This window comes from Acartia tonsa, chromosome 13, assembly GCF_053477335.1.
Source record: "Acartia tonsa isolate MP-2025a chromosome 13, ASM5347733v1, whole genome shotgun sequence".
NCBI lineage: Eukaryota > Metazoa > Arthropoda > Copepoda > Calanoida > Acartiidae > Acartia > Acartia tonsa.
In genome coordinates this window covers 13,719,889-13,735,592 of record NC_137272.1, presented here as the reverse complement: position 1 = coordinate 13,735,592, position 15,704 = coordinate 13,719,889, and the positions used below count along the sequence as shown (strand labels likewise).

At 31.7% G+C, this 15,704-nt stretch overlaps 1 long non-coding RNA gene across 1 annotated transcript; it reads right to left on the bottom strand.

Moving 5' to 3' along the window:
• Positions 1-598: 598 nt before the first annotated feature.
• Positions 599-1,907, bottom strand: LOC145334939 (uncharacterized). Its single transcript, XR_013885059.1, has 2 exons — positions 1,723-1,907; positions 599-1,187 (listed from the first exon to the last, which is right to left on the bottom strand). It is a non-coding gene; the product is annotated as an uncharacterized LOC145334939 (long non-coding RNA).
• Between the last annotated feature and the right edge of the window lie 13,797 nt (positions 1,908-15,704).

The window sequence follows — 15,704 nt, the reverse complement described above, 5'->3', positions numbered from 1 at the left end:
AATTTTTTATTTTAGATTTAAAAAGAAAAAGTAAAAAAAAGGGTTTCATTTATAGGGTGGAATGGGGTCGACCACTTTTTTTTGGAGGGGGGGGGGGGTAATTTTTTTAAGGGGCAAATTCTCTTGGGAGGGGAGTGGTACCCTCCCCAAAAATAGTAATAAACCTTCCCAAGACCTATAAGAAGCTACCCTGTAAAAGAGTAACAAGATCCTTTGATACAGACAGACATAAGATCCTGTTACTGTATTGCAAGAATTTGAGGGATTGTTGCTTGTAAATTTTGATAAATTTGTTTATTAGTTCTAAAACCCATATATCTTTAGAATCTAATAAATAATAAAAATATATGGTGCATTAACATGATGTTAGTCAAGAAATAATCCCAGTTTCCCATTTTCTAAAGTGCTTAAAAATTCAAAAGTACTTGAAAATCTTTGCCTATGTCATTGCCAATTCTTATTGCTAAGTCTTTCTCAGATAATTGTTGTAGAATTACTGAAGCACAACAAACTGACATCACTATTGAGAAGCATAACAGGGTTAATGCACAATTTTTGCGAATGTGCAATAACTTCTCATCTGTAGTAGCCATTCTTCTTTTTCCTCTGTAGATCATATTGTATGGGTTAACAAAAATGTTAGCATCGTACATTAACTCACTAAAAAGTTTTTTGATAAAACTCAAGAAATGTGTGATGACAAAACAGCAGGAATGATTCTCATCTTTGAAGACAACAATTGAAATGATGATCACATTATTGATAAAGGTTATAAAATAAGCCAATAATACAAGAGCAAAATCATTTTTACTTAGTTTGGTTAATTTTCCAGTATTACAATTAGGACTATTGACTATTTCATAATTATTATTGTACATTGAATCTAAACTAACTAGCATAGCACAACTAGCACTGTACAAATTGACTATTATCACGAGAGAATAATGCAAAATATTGAAGCAAGCAAACTTTAAGACTTTGATGGAAGAGACTTCTTTGTTTTGATACAACTGGAACATGTTATAGCTAGCAAAGCCATAAAGTACACTAACAAGTGATATAGTTATACTAAAGATGTCTGTGTACAAGTTATTAAAAATATTTGGACACTCACTAGCACCATCATTTAGCAGTTTAAACAATTGAATGTGAAGCTGAAAAAGACTCTCTCCTGTGATTTCTTCAATCTAAGAAAATTATAAATTAAAGGTGAAACTCTGACTTGGCCGTAGGGTTAGACAGTGTTTTTTTCTTCTTCTCCATCATATGAATGTTTGGCAATATAACCCTTTAGACTGACAAATTCAAAGACCATTGTCTATGTATCCTTTTTCAAATAAAATCATCATCTTGTCATGAAACATATGAAGATCTCAATACAACCAAAATCCACTTTATAAATATTTGCTCTGTATTCAGTGGGGAAGAGAGGGTCAGTAAAAGGCGACTTTTATTTTAAAATAAAATGGTCTAAAACTATCCTGAACTTCATTGAAGATACCCACCCATCGTATAACAAGACTTACAAAGACCAATGGCCACTAACCTAGAGGACTCTGGGGCACTTGAGAGAGAATGGACCTCCCCTTTTAATTTTAATTCTCAAAGAAAAAGTTAAAAGGATAGCCATGACAGTCCAGAAGTTGGCAAGATCCTTTGCCATACAGACAGACAGACACAGTCACATAAATACTCTGCTATTTATATATAAGGATTACAAACCTTGTAGCTCCAGAACTTTGCTTTTAGTTTTGCATCATCAGGATGCAATGTGATTTTCAATCCATAGTAAGGAACTAGGATCTGACATATCAGGCATTTTCCATATTCATCTAGCTTCCAGCGTGATGTTGGATTCCGCATAGTTTTGATCAGATTGAATAGTATGGGCAGTAAGATAACAAGCACTAATTATTAGCTATATTTTATAATACTATTTAAAAAGTATTTTGTTACAAGAAAAAAATATTTTACTCTTCACAAAATTAAACCAATAAATATCAAAAAAGGTGGTATTTAAAATGTATTCATATATTATAAAATGTCTTTTTAGTAGTGAATCTACTCCATAATCTCAATATCCATCATTCTGTCCGTCATTTACATTAAAACTTAATTTCTGGTTGTTTAATACTTATAATAGGGGGACTGCCATTTACACATCCAGCAAATTTACAGTGGATGTGTTTTCGCCAGTGCAATGGATGTATTTATGACAAACTGAATTTTTACTGTATAAATGACAGTAAAATCGATTCTCATGTCATAAATACATCCAACACTGGCAAAAACACATCCAATATTTTTATACATATGTCAAAAATACATCTGACACTGGCATTTACACATCCATACGTTTTCAATTATATGTCATAAATACAACCAACACTGGCATTTATACATCCATAGAAATTTAATTTAAAATAATAAGAAAACAACTTTTATATTATTTGAGTTATAATATATTTGTCAGGTTAAAATAAAAAGCATTATAAAGATTTAAATTATAATAAATATGTCAGGATGTCTTTTTTTTTATAAGGACATGTTCTTAATGATATCTTTTTTAGTAATTAGGGAATGGATGTATTAAGGCTCATTTAAAAAGCACATCATTTTGAATCTAATCAAAATAAGCAGGAATATAGGATAAACTCAATTTAAGCAACAGCTATATAGGTCTGATTATTTAAAAGCATAATGAACATTCAATGAATATTAATCCTTGTGTTTAAAATACACTGCAGAGTTATATTTAAATATTTTATATATTCTTCTAAACATAATTAAAATTCTATGTTTTATCCCTTTCTTAAACCTTACCCTACCTAAATCTCACAACCCTATTTTAGAATTTTTCTAGAAAATTTACAAGGCTTAGTCATATCTACAACATTTTGATTAAGATTTATTTTATCAAATGTTTGTATTTTATTTATTGAAACAATGAAATCTGTTATTTTATCTTTAGTTATTTAACTGAATTGTAATTTAATGAAACTAAGAACTTATAATGTAGTAAAGCATAACTTGATATATTTAAATCTTAAAATGCTTTAAGCTAGACCTAATAAAGAACAATACTTCAATATAGCTCGAAGTTGTTCATCTTGTTGTTATAAATGTATTGATGTTTTGTAGGGAGCATCTTAAGAAAAAGGGAAGTATGTAAATAGGGGGAAAGTATCAAAAATAGGGCAAAAATTAAAAACCTATACATACTGTACAAAATCTAATTAATTGTATATAAATGAATATTCTTATAAATTAATCTAGATGTATATTTGCCAGTGTTGGATGTACTTATGACATATAATTGAAAACGTATGGATGTGTAAATGCTAGTGTCAGATGTATTTTTGACATATGAATTAAAATATTAGATGTATTTTTGCCTGTGTTGGATGTATTTATGGCATGAGAAAAAGGAAGAAAACATTTTGCCAAAAATACATCAACTGTAAATTTGCTGGATGTGTAAGTGCTATAGCCCCCTTATAATAAAGTAACAGAATGTTTGTCTTTCTGTACCAAAGGATCTGAATCAATATGGTTCTCCTTTACAGGGTAGCTTTTCATATGTCCTGGGAAGGTTTATAACTATTTTGAGGAAGAAAACCACTCCTTGAAAAAATTACACCACCTCAATAAAGATTGGGTTATTGAATTTAACTTGATTCAATGATGCAAGGCCTTTTGTAAATGTTAAAAATTGGTAGATTCTGTGTAGCAAAAGATGTCGCAAATATAGGTATTAAATAATATAAATAAAGCTGCCTGACTCATATCCATATCTGAAGTGCCCGGATTCAAAACATCCAACAGTAAAGTTGATGTCAGTGATAAAATCTACCAGGGGCAGAATCACATTCAACATAATCTCAAGAAGAAATATACCCGCCGGTTTAGCCTTCTCCATCTTTTCACCCATTTTCTTAGTTTAATGTTTAACTGCAGCGTTGTTAATGCAAAATAAAATACAAACTATTTGCTTATCAAAAAAATGGAACTTGATAATTTTATCAAAGTAGATTTAGATTAGTTATTAATATATAGACAGCTTTCCGTGGATACTAAAATGAAAAATTAATAATATTAAAACCAGCTTTATTAGACCCGAAGGGCCAAATTAACGGGCTAACAAAACTGGTATTAATTTGATTGAATATACGTGGAAAATTGTCTATAATACAATGTTATACATGATTTTTCCGTATTGTTGAGAACCGTCTCTAATCCAACGGATATTAATCGGATTCGAAGCCATATTGGAATTAAGATTCCCATTTTGAAAAGTTATTTAAACATAAACAAGGTCTAATATGTTAAACAGTAGTGAAGTTGTTGGCAGTTACCTTCAAAGTGCCTAGTCAAGTAAAGGCCACTTCTCTCCTATTTTGAGATAAATTGAATTGTAAAACGTCTATATATGACATATGTATAAAAAAAATCCTCCGTTCATTTTTATATTTCTTACATACATGGAAAAAATATGCTCAAAAAACATTCTTTATGCATAAAAATACATTCATAGAAGCAATACTAGTGAAAAGGAAAAAAATTAATTAAGATATTTTTTGTGATCTAATTAAATTATTTTTTTTAATTAAATACAAATGCTATAAGTTAAATAATATTAAATAAATATTTTTATTCACCCCTTTACCCTATCCCCTCCCTTCCTACTGACTAAATGAACTGATCAATAATTATTGTCTATATTAACAACCTAAATTGACGACAATTTTTCCCCTGTAATAATATCCACATATGTTTTACACCCGTAACTGTAAGTTTTGTAGTAATTTAACGACTCAAATTGTAGAAAAGCAACGGCAAAATAACATGTAATAAATATTCCCTAAAATTCTTAATGTTTTACTTCCTTTGCTGGTAATCAAACTTATAACAACCAGGGAGGGAGGGGGCATTGAGCTGTTTATTACATTAGTCCCCAAATAATATTATAATATCATTTCTTTATTCGTTGACTTGACAACTTTGGTGATTTTTATTTAATATTGATTTGTTGGTTTATTAACTTGAGTATCCAAGCGTTTCATCCACTATTTGTAATTTATTCTACATAAGGGGTAATTTTGTGTATTATCTTCGGGTATGTACATCAATTTATCGCCCATTGTCTTAATCTTATCCCTTTAGATCCCTGAAACAAACTTATAACAACACTTAACCCTAATTTAACCAACAACATGTCAGGGATCTGAAGGGATAAGACAATGGATGATAAATTAATGTACATCCTCAAAGATAACATACAAAACTACCTAAACTGTAGATTTCTATTAATGTTTGAAACGTTTGGACACTCAACTAAATGAACTAACCAATCAAAATGCATTAAAGTCTCCAAAGTTGTTCAGCTATAAAACTTTGAGGACTAATGTAATAAACAGCCCAATATCCCCTCCCTCCCTGTTAACAACACTTAACCCTAATTTTATTACTAACAACATGGATGTGTACATAAAGGTGAAAAATAAATATGTAATCTGGTATATTGCTTGACCACCAACCACCTCCTCCCCCCCCCTTTTTTACAATTTAAGAAAAATAGTATACAGTGTCCTGCGGGGCTTTTACTAAGACTTACATAAGCTTAAAAATGTAAGGGATGGTTGTCTCAATAGTTGGTTGTCTCAATCACCGGATTATTATATCCTCGTAGAGCAGTAATGTGAATAGATAAAAAAAAACAGAAGCATATTATACAGTAAAATTGAGGCATGAATTAAGATAACAATTAAGATAAATATGTAAGTAGTAAAAGCGGAAACAAATATTACATTTTGTAACAAAAAATGCTTAAATTTGGAAGCGCTGGAAGTGTCATGTGTGACGTCATTCCTTTCCTACTTCTCCTCTTCATCCTCCTTTTTAGATGTACTTTTATTATGTCATACATGACACTTTCCAGCGCTTCTTATATTTGTCTAGCGGAAAGTTTATCTCATTTCACAACTTTAAATAAAGGAGAATACATTTCAGACTGCAATGACCATTAATTATAAATCTAAGGATAGGTGTTTGTTATAATTTTTCCTTTTCCTCTTAATCTTATTTAGAGTGTCTCATTAAAACGGCGGATTTTTTTAAATGAAATAAAAAAAATGTCTTAATCTTTAATATTAAGGTGGCGGGACAAAGTGACTCAAACATCAGCCATGTGGCGTCATAAAAATGAGGGAGATGAGAAGAGAAGGGGGAAAGAAAACCCCTGAAAACGATATTGATAATCACTCATTTTTATGACGTCACATGGCTCATTTTTTAGACACTTTGTCCAGCTACATATTTAACATTTTGATAGTACGAAGCTTTAAGGTACCTTATCTAACCTAACCTAAGTTAAGCATAAAAAAATAGATTAGTAATTTGTAGTAGTCAAATTGCTAGTTATTTGATTTTAATAAAAACTAGGATTCTTTAAACTTCTCGACAACTAAAAACAAAGCTTTCTCATTAGTAAATTAGACCTGTAATTAGTTTATCCATATTTAATCATATTATCCAGAATTGATTGAAACTTTCTCTATAGTGTTAAGTGAAAAATTATAAGTCGTGTGCGCGAAGCGCATACAATATTTAAAGTTAATCAATAAACTGTATATGATTAGCAACTAGAAATTGGCAGTTTAAAAATCCAGTAAAAACATGATTTTGCTAAAATCAAAATTTTCCTTTTTTTTACATGAACGTTGTTTTAATGGTATTTATGATTATCTAGTGCATAGAAAATTCACACATCCTGTCCGACGCGAGTGTCAGTTCATTTCAACAGAAATAAAAATAGCGAAAATTAATGTGAGACTAAATATGCAGATTATGGAAAGAACACGAAGTAGCGGGTTTCGTAGTATTTTTATAGTAACTTTTGATAGGTTATTTTATGTTAGGTTAGATAAATTTCAATGATATTCCTGCAGGGTTAAGAAATTGGCCTTGCAGGTTTAGGCCCCCCCCCCCATGGGCTTGAAATAAGAGAACCCGCTACTTCGTTTTCTTTTCATGTATACAGCTAGCGGCTGCTTATAAATCCTCTGTATTTAAAGCAGAGAGTGGACTCAAAATAGACTAAAACCATCTTAAGACTTAAATTCATAAACAAAATAGCTTTAAACTATTCCAGGACATATGTGCAGCAAATAAAGTTACTACTTTATACTTTAATTCGAACCGGCACTTTCCGACAACTTTAACTTCAGACAAAAAAAAGTTCATTGTCGTATTCAAGTCTAGCTTTATTATTTTAGCGTTTTGGATAAACTTATTTTTGTATTGTTATAAATGCACACCTCCGGTCAGTAATGATCAAATATGTCGGAAATAAATGTTATGAATTAATTAGGAGCGCACCAATTCTTTAGTCGAGGTATATAGTAAACGGTTTGCCAATTTAGAGAAGCAGCTTATAGTTCCTAATAAAAAATGACGTCATACTATACGAATGACTAAAGATAGGCCAGTATACATTATACCACTGGTCAATTAAAATGCATGTATACTAGCCTTTCATTGGTCATTTGTATTGTATGACGTCATTTTTAATAATCTCTATAAGCTGTTTCCAATTGAGATTGCTGTTTCTAAGACAATTTATATTAGAAGAGTGTGTACTCTTTAGTTGTGGTTTTCCGTATGCCTATATATCCTATTATATAAAGTAGTAAGAATTTTTTGTATGTCTATAAGGATCTTGTTAACCGCTGAACCGATATTGTTCTCCTTTACAGTGAAGCTTCTTATAGGTCCTGGGAAGGTTTTAAACTATCTTTGGGGAGGGTGTCTTCACCCCCCTCCCCCCCCAAAAAAAAAAAAATTATTTTTACTCTTTTGAAAACAAATTTAAAATGCGATGAGGTCGACTTTTCCCACTCTTACCTTAAGTGCCCCTAGATGCTTCTAGGGGGCGTACCGCTAGTATATAATAAAAGCTTAGAATCTTTAGAAAATGGCCGATTCAAATGAGGTTATACAGGCTAATTCTATAAATTCTCATTAAAAATATTTCAAAATAATTTATAACAATGTTTTTTTTTGTCAAGTTCTGAGGTTAATTATTGATTTTTTGAGGTGTATTTCTTATGAATGGATGGTGATACTCTCCCCCAGACTAGGTTCCTGGGGTCTTTAAGAACCTTCATTGAAATTTAGAGCAATATATGGTCATGGTCAAGCGATTTGCGAGATGAAACAGGCAGTTACTTCTGCGCTTCTTATTGACATAGTTATTCATGTTGAACATGTATAGAAATACAGTAAAACTGCTAAACGGCAAAACCTGGCCAATATAAAATACTAGAGTTGGCTCGATATAATTATCTCCCTATTGGCTAGTTTTCTATATGCATATCTATTTCTCAATAAATCTATTTTCCTCACCCGGCATTACTATCTAAAAGAAAATCAATATTTATTAATCTAAATGATTTTAAAAAGATTTTTTAAATTATATTTTTTTCTTTACATTACCATCACCAAAGGGTTAATGATGATGATTACAATTTTAGTTTAATATTTGAACACACAAAGTGTCGCCACAATCGAATTCTTTTAAAATAGAGTTTTCTTAAATTTATTATATTATAAATCTAAATTTTCTTTTTTATGATTAGAAATTAAATACATTGATATAAGGTAAATAGCAACATGAAATTAAAAAAAGGAATTTATTTTTAATAAAGTAAAATAATGGGTCTTATCGTTCTGGGCAATGAGAGTTTATTATGGATTATTGGAGCACTATGAGTTTTAAACAAATATTCCTTGGAAAACTTGAGCTTGTTTATAGACATTTATTTCCTATATAGATCTGACATGGATCTTGAAGCAATTGAGCAGGCCGTTTTGTACATGTTAAAAATTGGAAGATTTCATTAAATAAAAGTTATCGCAAATATACTTAGTAAATAATATCTGTGTGTCTGTACCGAAGGATCTCGCTAACCGCTGAACCGATCGGGTTCTCCTTAACAGGGTAGCTTCTCATAGGTCCCGGGAAGGTTTATAACTATTTTCTTGGGGGGTGGGACAACCCCAACCCCCCCAAAAATGAAAAATACCCCCCCCAAAAAAAAAAAAAATTTAATTTTTCAACTAAAATTAAAAATGATGGGGGGGCATTCCCCCCCCCAAAAAAAAAAAAAAAATTTAAACCCCACAAAATATTTTTTTTACTTTTTCTTTTAAAATCGAAAATAAGAAATTGGGTTATCAAATTCGACTCCCCCCTCCTCAAGTGCCCCTAGAGGCCTCTAGGGGGCGTAGCCGCTATTAAAATATTTATTAACTAGCCAAGACTAGGAAGGTAGGGGGCATTGGACTGTAAATTACACTGGAATCCAAAGTTTTAAAAACACTTAATCTAAGACAACAGGCTCAACGATTTTGGGTACTATTATTGAACTTTCAATGGTTGGTTCCCAACTTTGTAACCAATAGTTATAACTTACAGAAGGGGTTAATTTTGTTGATCATAATTGAGAATGTACGTCAATTTATCGACAAATTTTCTTGTCCCTTAATTGCCTTGCTAATAAGGAACATTATTGTCTTTGTTTTAATGACTTTTTTTTAATGCTTAAAAAAATTTGCAAAAAAATATGAGTATAGTAGCGCAACTATTCTTTAATTAGGGTATTATTATATTGAGTAGCATAAATTGAATAATATGTCAGATAAATCATATAAATATGCATATTAAGTCAAACAACCTTATAATTAACTTTCACGTGCCAATATACATCCCCCCCCCCCCCCTCCACCCCAAATAAAAAAGGTTCCATGTTGCTTTTGTTTTGAATTCTATTAGCCAATCACATTATAGGGGGTAAAATTATAAATTAGTTATATTAAGAGATTTTTCCTCGCTACCGATATGTCTCTTGGTGCTTGTACAAAATGGGAAAATATGTAAATATAATATAAATAAACAGACATTTTAAATTTTAGAGTAGCTTCCTACTAAAAAAACGGAAACTAGTCAACAAATTTGCGATAATATTATTTTTTCTCGTATTTATTCGAATCCGGTGGATAGGAACCGGTTCTCATCCATACGAAAAAACTATGTCTAGCATCGTATTATATCCAGCTTTCTACGAATATAAAAATGTACAATCATAAGATAAAAACCAGTTTTTTTAGCCGGTGCCTTCGGCACCTCGGGTCTAAAAAAACTAGTTTTAATCTCATAATTGTACATTCTATATCCGCGGAAAGCCGTTTATAATACGATGCGAGAAATAACTTTTCTTTATTTTATATATTGATATAAAAATAGCTATTTTTGTTCAACTTCTTTAGCTAAACATAGCATTATTAGCTGTTTAATATAAACGTTTGAAACGTCTGAAATTGTATGTAATATATCAAATAATATCATAACGTTTAACGGATCCGTTTTTAATTGCTACTCAAAACTATAAAGCTCGCATAATAAAGGTGTTTCTTCAATTATGCAATTTTTTGCAGTGCAGAAACTCTACAACTAATTCTTGTCGGTACGTCTAACTGTTAGATTCAAACCAGAGAAAAAACAATATGCTCTTTAGTACCCAAAGTTTTAAAATAATGGTTTCTTATTCGTTGGTTCTACAGCTTTGGAGACGTTTAGTGAATTTTGATAGGTTGGTTTATTAAGTTGAGTGTCCAAACTTTTCAACCACTAATCTTGTGTATCATCATTGGGTATGTACATCAATTTATCGGCCTTTGTCTTATCCCTTTAGTTCCCTGGATTTAAACAACAAAAAGTAAATTTAGATTATTATTGCTGCGCTACTTATAGACAAACAAATTTTACTGCAAATATGATAACCCCTAAGAGTAGATACACAGGGATATAAAGGGATAAGTCAATAGCCAATAAATTGATGTTACACAAAATTACCTACTTTGTAGATTAAAATTAGTGGTTGAGGCGTTTGTACATTTGAATAAAGGAACGAACCATTCACAATTCAATGAAAGACCCCAAAGTTGTTAAGCCAACAAATATGAAAACGTTATTGTAAAATTTTGGGGACTTATGTAATAAACAACAGCCCAATGTCCTCTCCCTCCCTGGTAGAGAAAAAGAGGAAGGGGTGATTGAACGACAACGAACCATGAAAGAAAAGGGTTAAATTTGGGGGAGGGGGGGTGAGTTAGGAATATTAAGATTAGGGACTAGGGTTAAATAAAATATGAATAAGGGGGGCGTAGGATTGGATAACAATTTATAGTGTGCCTTCTTTTCCGCTGATGATTATCGGATTATCAAATTCCAAAACCGGCTATTATTAAAACACCATAAACTCACCCCTTTTTCATTTAGAATAATGGATATAAAATATGTGGATATTGTAAAAGGAAAACTGTTGTCTTTAATTTATGTAGCTAATATAGCCCTTAGTCAATACCTTCTTCAATAGTAAGGGGTAGGAATCTGGTAAAGTGATACGTGGGGATGGTGGGATAATGTTATAATAGCCAGCTGAGAGAAACATTTTATCAGAGTATGCAAAAATCTCGCACAATATCCACGTATGCAAAATCTTTTTCCATGATTTATTTTTGCAAAAATGACACAATGAGCAAATGTGATAATATGCGGAAAAGTATGCATATCAAAATTCAATGATTAATTTGTTTAATAATAGCACTTGAGACCAACAAAAATTTTGATTTCATTGATTTTTTTCAAGCCCTGTTTTCACAAAAATCTATAGGGAGAAGACAATGTACGATAATTGATAATCATCCCCAATGATGATAATAGTTATTTCTCGCATCGTATTATAAACAGCTTTCCGCGGATATAGAATGTACCTCGGGGCTAAAAAACTAGTTTTAATCTTATGATTGTACATTTTTATATTCGTAGAAAGCTGGATATAATACGATGCTAGACATAGTTTTTTCGTATGGATGAGAACCGGTTCCTATCCTCCGGATTCGAATAAATACGAGAAAAGATATTTCTCCTTCTGTAGATTACAATTTGTGGTTGAAACGTTTGGACACTCAACTTAATGAACTAACCAACAAAAATTCACGATAGCCCACAAAGTTGTTAAGGCAACGAATAAGAAAACGTTATTATAAAACTTTGGGGACTAGTGTAATAACCAGCCCATTGTCCCCCCCCCCTCTCTCTCTCTCTCTCTCTCTGGATAAAAACATTGATTTTATTATGATTTTTACATATGAGGACAAATTGTTAAATTGTTATTATTACATCAGTAACCAACATCCTGTCCTCCCTTTTCCAGCCTCCAACCCTTTAGTAAAAGGACACTCAAGAACATCCCCAATGAATATACACAACATTACCCCTTCTGTAGATTACAATTAGTGATTGTAACGTTTGAACACTCAACTTAATGAACCAACCAATAAAATTAAAAATAGTCCCCAAAGTTGTCAAGCCAACTTATGAAGAAAAGTTATTATAAAACTTTTGGGATAGTGTAATAAACAGCCCAATGACCCCTCCCTCCCTGGAACCAAACAGTATACTGTCTTATGGAGGCGTTTTTAATGATGGTCAGGTTTTAAGCTTTTTGTTTTGGGATATCCACTTAAGGATAAGTTTAAAAGGGTTTCTTTGGTTTACGGGGAAAATAAGGCCCCCCCCCCCCCACAACAAAATTTGTAAGGGGGTTGGAGTGGTAAAGTATAATATAGTGGACTTTCTTAAAAAACATTTTTTTTACTTTAAAAAAAATTGAGAGAAAAACTAAATATAAAAAAAAAATATCCTATACTGTCCTTTAATTTTATTATGATTTGTATTGTGGTCAAATATGTATTTATTTATCATATTATTATTATGCATTTTTGTAAGAATTAAGGGAAAATTTTATAAGCTAAGAATTAGGAGGGTGCAGGAAAGCCTAAAGTGTCATGGGTGACGTCATAAAAATACATCTAAAACATCCTAGAAAGCTAAAATTGTCGGAAATTTCCCTGAAAGTTCCTTATCGAGCAGGAACAAATTTCACCCTCACCTCTTATCTAATTGGAAGGGTTTTTTATTGCCCAATAGAAACTTTGAGGGAAAGCACCTTCTTATTCATTACAACATTACAACAGGGATCTAAAAAGATATGACAATGGCCAATAAATTAGTTTACATTCCCAATAGTGATACACAAAGTTATCCCTTCTGTAGAATAAAAGTAGTGGTTGAAACGTTTAAATACTCGACTAAACGAACTAACTAATGAAGACAACGATCGAATAAGAATTTATAAAACTTTGGAGTGTAATAAACAGTCCATTGTCCCCTTTCTCTCTCTGGGTGGTACTTATGGAAATAATATTTTTTGTTTAAATATCTCTTTATCCCTACTTCAAGCACCATCCATTCATTGACCTTATTTGTAAATTTAGATATCCCGCCATTTTTAAAATGTGCAGATATGTCTAAGTCTGTCTATCCTATTATATAAAGTAGTAAGTTTTTTTGTATCTAGTTTAAAATATTAATAAATCCTCAACAAATTGAAGACTCTATTGTAGGAAAGCTTTACCTAGGTTATTGAACTAGGATTCTTTTGACAATATGAAATTATTTTAAACTTTATTATTATTACCAGAAAGTTCTGTATATCGACTCTTTCATTTCATAATAGAGATACCAGATACCATAAACGTGATATTTTAATGGATGATTCATAGGACGAATAGGCACAGCTTTGCATCCTTATAATTGTTTGTTTTATTGATTCTTGGCGTTCTTCTCAAACTTTTTTATTAGAATTATGTTGCTTATTTTAGGTAAGGTTAGGTTAATTGAAAGGTAGTAGAGCTCCACAGCAGTGGCATACCGTAGGGTTAGGGCCCTGCAGATTTAAGGCTACCCGCAGGAGCTAGAAATAAGATTTCCAAACATTCCATGGGTCAAGAGATATGCTTTATTCCTTTATGGATACTGTAATCCTTGTTTTCATACTATTGTACCACTTTCAAGATAAAAACAAACAAACAAACAAAACGACGTCACTCAAAATTCAATTATCAAGATTCAATTTGACATTCCTCACTCTAGTAGGAAGCTTAAACAACAATGAATAGAGTTACAATTATAGAGTAATCAAAAGTATACTTTGTCAATCATCAATCTAGAATATATTCAAGTCTTCAGTGGCTGCTCTACTAATCCTGTATTTGTGTGTGTATATCCGTTACGATCTGATCGACGGCTGAAACGGTCGTTCCACAGATTTAGGAAATTCAATTGCCTTTTCCCTCAAAGATCCTTGTCAAACACAGAAACACCCCCTCTCTTATTTTGAAATAAATTGAAAGTAATACATGTATGTTTATTCTTATGTATAGGTCAGGCGAGGTCCTTTTACAATGGATACTGAGTAGTAATGCAGGGTTAGGACTCTCCACAAGTTTTAGGATTTAAATTCATTATTGTAATATACACCCCACTCCCAAGAAAAAAGTTAAAGACGGATATCTATTAATCTAGGAGTTTTGTGTCACCAGGAAAGTCAGGACAAATTTTTGACAGGTTTTGACTGATTTCACTTGAAAATTGAATAAATTTATAACATAAATTGTTACTTAACTGAAGTTACAGAAGTGAAAATGCTTTATTAGAAGGTTTATATTGGTCTGCAGGTTTAAGGTTATTCTACACTTTCAGCGTGGCAGGAACATCGGTTTCCAAAGTTTAATAAACTCGCTTTTCCATTCGCTGTACTTTTACTTTTATCGGTTGGTTTAAACTTTTCAACCAATAATTATAATCTACAGAAGTGGCAGTTATGTTTCTTTTTATCGGAGATGTAATTGTACAACAATTTATCGCCCATTGTTATACCCTTTAAGACCCCTATTTGTATAAAAGTACTCATAACAAAATTTAATATTTGCTATCTCGTGTTCTTACTCTTTCTTTAATTTACCCAAACAAAATTCCTTTGCTTTGGTGGCCTAATAACTTTGAAGATTCCTAGATTGTTTTCCTCATTGTGCTATAGTTATCTATTGCAGCGAATTAAAGACAGCGTTCCACGGTTAGTTAATTGAAAAAAATACAAGATTAATTCTAGTTTCGTTAGACCAAAGGGGCCGAAAGCCTGGGTAACAAAACTGGTATTACTATCATGATTTTTCCTTTTACAACCGCGGAAAGCTGTCTTTAATAAGATACGATACATATTTTTTCAGTATGACTTAGAACCGGTTATAATCCAGCGGATATCAATCGGTTTTGAAGCCATGCTGGACTGGTACTTACATATCAAGTTAGTTTGTACCATAACATTGCAAGTTAGCAACAAACAAGGACAATTTTCTCAAAATGTAGCGCAGCAATGAAAACCTAACAACATTAGCGCTAGAAGAAAAATCAATAAAGTGGAAATGATCAGATCAATTTTAGGCAATTCTAGCATCTAGGGGCCCAATATTCGAAAGGATAGGGAACGACAGAAAAATAGCCAAAAACCATCCTAGTATGTGAACTTGTGAATCTTCCCTAAAATGGAGAACTCATTCGGATCTGTGGTTATTGATATTATAAGCTACAGACAAAAAAAAACCTTACTACTTTAAATAATATGTATCTAAAAGCTTTAGCTAAGGCAACTGGGCATTAATAGATTTTTAAATTTCTTCAATAAACTAAGCAAATGTATAGAATATACATTTTTCACTCTTTCGGACGGACGTACATACAA